We start from the raw sequence: 7,487 nt of genomic DNA, 5'->3' as shown, positions 1-7,487 counted from the left end.
AATGAGATTATTCTGTATTTGCTGAGTTTGAAGATAAAATTTCATGATTTGAGATATTTTGAACCTTTAAACTGCAATTTCTTGCAATCTTCAAATCTCAACCTCAAATTCTGATCGGGAGGTACACAGAGCCATGTACAATTTCTGTTTATATCTACATGATTGCTCTCCACAATTGTGTAGGTGCACAATAGGATCAATGCTCATGTCATTTTTTGACAGAAGAGATGTTGCAAAATATATTAGATCTGAAACTCTTCTTCCTGATTTCAAAATTAGATTCTCAACACTCTCAGAGTATGATTTATTTTCAATCAATAATGAAACAGAGTTCCGCTGGACCCTGAACAGCACACAAAAATTCAATTATCTAAACTTGAAATACATCACTGATTTTGAGTGCCACAAGTATAATTCTTGAAGGAGAATTGTGGGACAGTTCGTTGTTTTTTTATTATTATATTGATTTTTCCTATTAAAGAGGATGGTTTTCAAATCATGCAAGTGTGGGGAGATTCTATGATTTTGAGATTCTTCCCAATCAGAGCTCAAACTGGAAACATTTTAGATTTTTGATGATGCATCTGGATAGGTTCCAGAAGGCAGAATTTGTTACAACAGATAGTTGAATGTTGTATAGTGGTGCAGATTTTAATCATCACCTGCAATATTTTGATGCATACAATTCTCAGATGTTGAACATGATTGAGATAATCATGTATCTTCTTCAGCAAAAATTTAAAAATTGCAGCATTGGGTGCTTTAATAGGATAATAAAATCATGGAATATATTTACAGAGTGTGAGTGCAGGAAACCACTAAGCTGCATGCCTCTGCTGTTGAGATAGCCCAGCCTAACATGTAATATTGTTTGCAGGTTGATTCAAGATGCAAACATTTTTTGAAAAAAGGGATATTTCCAGATACATCAAATCCAAATCTCTTGTTCCTGAATTTAAATTGAGATTCTCAAAATTGTAAAGTGTATTGTGTGCTCCATGATGCTCACATAATTTGTGGAGAGGCATTTTATGGCCTGTTTCTGGTGCATAGGGTCTAGCTCCTGGTCTAGAAAATTACAAAATATGGCCTTGCAATCTAAATTATAGAGAGCAATCACACAAATATTTCCAATCAATTTTGTTTGGAAATGTTGATGACTGTGCAGAACAAGTATAAGAGAAATATTTCATGTTATATTTTCTATGGCATTTTGGGCATATTTTTGTGAGAATTCTGCTTTTATCTGGATTACAATTCTTTTGGTGCTTAACCCAATTGGGGCTGGATATATTCTCATTGCATTGATTACAATATTTTTGATTAGGCATTTTTGTTTTTGTTTATTATATAAAATTTCCTGGGCTTCAATTCAAAATTCTATGCTTAATAAAAAATATCAGTTGGGTTCAGCAGTGTGTTTTGTATATTTAGTGTGTGTGTGTGTGTATGTGTGTGAATATTTTTGGCTTTGGTATTTATATAAAATTTCTTGGGGTTCAAATCAAAACTCTATACTTAATAAACCTATGACAGGTTGTCAAAAATTCTGTATATTAAATCAAATAGATTTGTAGTTCAATTTATACAAATCTGCAATATTTTTGTGTTTAAAAAAATATGATCAGCACTGCAACAACAACACCCTTACTCTTTAACAACTCTCACAATACTGGCTGATATGCAATGCGAAATCTCTTTATATAGCCTAAGCACAGACCGCATTGAAAGCATCTGAAACAATAAGCCAATCAGAATATAACACATCATCACTTTATGTCATAACCAACCAATCAGAAAACAACACATGTCTAATAATTTAATGCATAATATTGGGTAATAATTTGTTGTAAAACATGATGCAATATAAATAAACCAGAAATAGGCTACAAGTGGACCGGAAGTAGGCAAACCGGAAGTGGACCGGAAGTGGACCGGAAGTAAATATGTGTGGGTGTGTGTGGGTGGGTGTGGGTAGGTGTGGGTGTGGGTTTTATGAGCATCTTGGCTTAGTTTTAAGTGTAGCCAAAAAAAATATAAAGAGGGGCATATTTTTAACAAATTTATGGACAACAATCTCACAGAAGTGCCTTTTTTAAGTGTGGACAAATCAATCTGAGGGGGCTCATCATTTCACAGGAACTTCCCGAGGGCATTTTTACAAAAATCTTGGATTAGACGGAGTACCACACTTGAGCAAAAAGCTCGTATGGGCATGTTGAGCAAGTTTTAAGTGTAGGCAAATCTGCCTGAGGGCGGTTCATCATTTCTCGTCCTGGTTGTACCACAAATCATACTACTTACATTGCAATGTGGCAGAAGGTATGATCACTAAATCCTCGGACGGCATCGCTGGGAGTCACAAGCAAACAGGTATTATCGCTACGTTCAAACCAAACTCTGAGTTCATGGAGCCAATTATCTACACGCCCTCCCCACCGATATACTTTCCTGTATCTCGTAATCGCATAGACAACATAGAATTGGCAATTACAAACAAGAAGGGAGAGGTGGTTGATTTTGCAGGAGCCACGACCACTGCCGTCGTGGAGATTAACATATAATAAATAACCATCATGGAGCAGATAGAAAGTTACGAGTTGCAGTCCTTCCCTCCCAATCGTCGCACGTTTGCCAACCTCAACGAAGCGAATCGAGAGATGAAATACGACGTGGACGTCGGGGATGGATTCATTCACCCTCACAGAGCCGATTTGTATATTACATTTGATGTAGTGAAGAGAGACAACGACGAAGCATTCCCCACCAACGCAAACCTAAGACTCGTAGATAATTTTGTGCCGTACCTATTCTCGCAGGTGGAAGTTAGAAAGCATGGCACCGTCATGGATAGGGTTGACTACTCCGGGATTACCTCTACAGCTGTGGGAACACTGAAACTCTCCAAGACCGAAGCAGCATACTACCAGGCAGGGGGATTCGAAGCAGGTACAAAAATCAAAACTCAAAGTCACACAGTACTGTTTCCCATGCGCCTGCTTCCTGGATTCATCTCCGACTACACACAGATTATGTGGAAGGGTGGTTTGCGCGTCACTTTTCGCAGAAGCGCCAACGACAACAATGCGCTGATGCGTTACTGCACCTTGAGTGCAGACGGTTCGGCACTTCCCAACACACTACCTGATCCTGCCAAGTGCATCATCCAATCCATGGAGCTGCGCATGCCCGTAGTGGAATACGAAACTAACTACGCTCTCAAGTACAAAGCAGACATTTTGAAGAATCCCCAAGTACCCATCCAATTTTACGGCTACCAGTGCGTGCAGAAACCTGCTTCCGGCAACCATTTTTAATTTGACGTGACCACACAGTTTAACAGCATCCGGTACGATATGCCAGAGTTTGTGGTCGTGCTCTTCCAGACGGGGGAGGACAACAACGAAGAAAAAAATTGAGCCAGTTCGACAATTGCAAGATCAAGAGTATCTACCTCAAAAATGGCAGGAACGAGATATTCCCGCGTGAGAACTACAACCTGAACATTGCAAACAACGACTACCTGAAACTGTACGAGGCATACACGGCTTACAAGAGGGTGACCTCCGGCAACGTGGACGTGTACTACAACCCCAATGAGTTTATAGCTCGCAGACCCATGTTCGCCATTAACACATCGAAGACAAAGCAGGTGGTTGTTAACGATCGCACCAACATCAAGATTGTCTGTGAGTTCCACGATGCTCTGCCTGCGGTACACTGTGCAGCGTCATTCTTATTGCGGAGAAAACTTTTGTGTATGATGTCAAGAATGAAAGAGTGACCGAACAGTTTTAAATATGCGTAGGAAATAACAAGAAATAATAAAAAAAAAGCCATGCTTAAGCTCGCAAAGGAACTTCCCCTTTTGGCCCTGCACATGCCCCAAATTTTCGTCCCGTAGGACACGGCGGGAGATAGTTCCGTTAAAAAAATATACATACTATATATTTGCAGACATTGTTAATTTTTGTATTCTTTTGTGTAGGTCAACAAAAAATTCTGTTTATTGAATATATAGTATGTATTACAAAGAAAAATTGTGAAATTAATATTTTGAAAAATTATCCCACCTTCACCCCCTCGTTTTTGCATTCTAGGGCAAATTTCTTTTTTTTTATTTTGGGCACACAGAGCGAGTTTTACCTGTTTTCAGGCGATAGTGACCCCACGGTAGGGTATGAAACCCACATTCGAGAAGACATCTCTTGTCGTCTCGTGCATCCAGAGCAATTTTCCTGACGGTGTTGGTTGTAAGTATATGTTTAACACTCTGGATGCGATACTCTTTTCGCAGAATCGGCTTTTTGGTTTCGAGGCACTCGACGTAGTCTTCAAACTTGAGTTTTCTCTGAACCACCTGCTTGCCTATACCTTTAGCTTTTTTGGTCACAGAACTCTCAGCTTGAATTGCATATGCTTTGGCACGAAGACCAGCAAACTCTAGTATAATATCCCCACCTTTTTCACCCTTTAGTTTGCCAGGTACTTTTTTGTTTCGAGCCAGGATTCCATATCGATTTGGTTGGGGATAGTTCGACGTGTCGAACAAGTTAACGAGAGCTGGAATCGTAGCGATATCTATATATGCGTTAGCAGTGTGGGCGTGATATACCAGACTGTCCGTATCTGTGTAGAGAAGGTTGATGTTGTTACCATAGTGCAAGCGTATTATATCATAATATATCTCGAACATTTGCAGCTTGCTTAACTCTAACACTGTGGCACCAACATAAACTGGTTTGTTGAGCTTTACCTCACCACGATTCATGTGTACCAAAGCAAGCTATTCGTTGTAGGTTGTTCGAGATTTAAACAGTGGGCTTGCAACAAGTTTGCGACAACGGTCGACGCTAGTAAGCAACCTTATGTCTTCACGATTTCGAGTGTTTTCCATTGTTTTGCCAAATATTATATTATTCATGTCCTTAAAAAATTTGCGATCAAGTTCCGAGGTAGCAGCAGTACGATGTTTAGTATTGAGGTTGATGTATGGCTTCAACCAATTTGAATGGTTGAAAATGAGGACTCGGTGAATTGCTGTAATCGTGACCCTTCGTTGCATCAACCACCGAAGATTTTGGTAGTGCAACCCGTAACGCTTTTTGGGTTCGAAATCCATGATCAGTTTTTTCTGCTTCGCCGCAGGTGGACACTTGAATTCCGATGCTGGTGGGAGGTCACAGAACACATCCTGCAGCTTCTCGGAAAACTCGAGGTCCACCTCGACAAAGAAGTCTCGTTCCGAGTCGTCGAAACCTTCTACGTCGAATTTGAAAGGATCAGCACACTCAAATCCTCCAAATGGAAGTTTTGCACCATGGAGTGCCCGTAAAGATTATTAGTATCCGTGTACATGATGTAGCTGGATGGTTGAGAAGAGTCGTACCCGGTCGACATGTGTTGGTTGTTGGCGCGAGCGTACCGTTGTGACACTTGGACCATGCCACCCCGAACAAGCTTTTCCACAAAAAGCATCATGTCCACATTGGAAATAAGCTCGAGCTTGACTTTTGTTAGAAGAAGCATGGCCGACCTTGCCAGCCCGGGGAGACCGAAGAAGTATGCAGGGTCCAGCTTGTAGATTTGCATTGCATTTGCGCGAAACGCTTGAAAGACTTCTGCGAGGAGTGTTACATCAAGTTTTAAGTAGGCATCGTGGTATTCTCCAAAATTTCGGCAACCCAGCTTGAACCACATGGACTGAGCATGCTGATATTCTTCATCGCTGATGCCCGAACCTCGGAGCCGGCTGTGAAACTTAGCCTGGGGAGGCAACGACTCCTCCTCGAACTTGGAAGGGTCGCTAACATACTCGTAGTTGTAGACCCTCTTACACCTGAAAAGACTAGCATCCAAGTTCGGGAAATTGGCTGAGGTAATAATTAGTTGATTGTTGTTGAGCATCCCAGCAAGATCATCGAGGCCTGCCTGGAGAAACCTCAGAGAATCGAGAAACCGAAGTTCTATGCCTTGCACCCATTTAGAGATGGCAATGTAGTGCTCCTCATTTTGTGCTACAATATTAATGCGCGCATCGTCGTATCCGAGATGCCTGATAAGGTGGTGAAAATCGTACCCGGAGCCGTTATGGAAGAATACGGGGACGAAGCGCGGGTCCTTAGCTTTCAGGTTGCACCCGTTACAATAAGAATCAATATAGCTTCCGGTGAAGTGATCGTGGTGTCGAACTGACTTTTTCTTCCTACTATCAATACATTTTTCGTTACAAACTGGACAGAATGTAGCCTCTTCGTGTTTACGCTTTTCTTCGGGAGTTAAGTCTCGCATAGCTATAGGATCTAACAATACTTCTCGTATCTCGTTCACTTCTACAATCATCCTCTCCAGAAAGTGTTTGGCTGCATCGGGACCGCGATATACATATGGCTCATGGGCAATTATTTGATTTCGTCGCACCACAACATAGGCAAAACTGGAGACCTTGTGAATTTGACAAGACGTGGTAGAAGAAACTTCTGGGTTGGGTTTACAGGTGGACAGCGGTTCAAGGAAGGCCTCTAAATCTGCAATGATAATAGCAGGATGCTCTCCCATAGCACTATGCGCCCGAACTTGCTCCACAGTACCAGGCTCGGGTAAGACTGCAACCCCAGGCCTGTTGTCGTTACAATAGCGCATGTGGTGTGCAAGCTTCTGGGCAGCAATGTCGGGACCCTGAATGTGTTGGTAATCTTGTGGTTTTTGATTATCGAACGTGAACAAGCACCTGCGACAGACTTCTATACAACCATCATGCTTGTTTCTTTGACCTGAAACTAACCGGGAGAGAGAGCGAATAAGCGTGTAATGATGGCAAGTCTCGTTCTTGATAAGTAACAAATTGATTTATTGTACAGCTTCACCTTCCATGTTGCTCACTCGAATAGGGTATACAATATTTGTGTTCTTAGTAAGGCTGTAAACATTGATAGCTAGTTGCAGGTTTAGTAAGTTGTGTGCACGGGTCTCGAATTTGTTTATGTCCGACAACTGAACTGGGTAGGTAATCGCAGCCATCGCATTTTCTAATTTTGATTCGTAGGGCATGTAGTGGGTAACACGATGCGGTTGATCTTTCCGGTGGATACGATGCAGCGCTGCCAGCACCGGCCAAAGAAAACATTTTGAATCGTTATTCTGAATGTTTAGAACAGCCTTCTTGACTGCAATTATTGCCGGCAGTGGAACATAACTAGACCCAGACAGTGGAACAAACTTGTTAAGACTCAATTTAATTTTATGCGGATTACCACACAACGAACCACCCGAGCCTTCAGCCTGATGTTCTTCCTGTTTGGCAACCAGCTCCTCCAAGAATTTGTCGTAGATACTCTCGAGGTTGGCAACATCTGCCAAGTGCAATATTTGTGCCTTGATATTATGGTGAAAGCTGTAATCCTCATCAGATGGTTTTTTGTACTGGCATCCCAGCGATGCATAAAATTTAGTAGAGTTTAAAGCAAGTACATCACTTATGATAGAAA

Source organism: Lepisma saccharinum, chromosome 2 (assembly GCF_977018435.1).
Source record: "Lepisma saccharinum chromosome 2, izLepSacc3.1, whole genome shotgun sequence".
Lineage (NCBI taxonomy): Eukaryota > Metazoa > Arthropoda > Insecta > Zygentoma > Lepismatidae > Lepisma > Lepisma saccharinum.
This window is presented reverse-complemented; position numbering follows the sequence as displayed.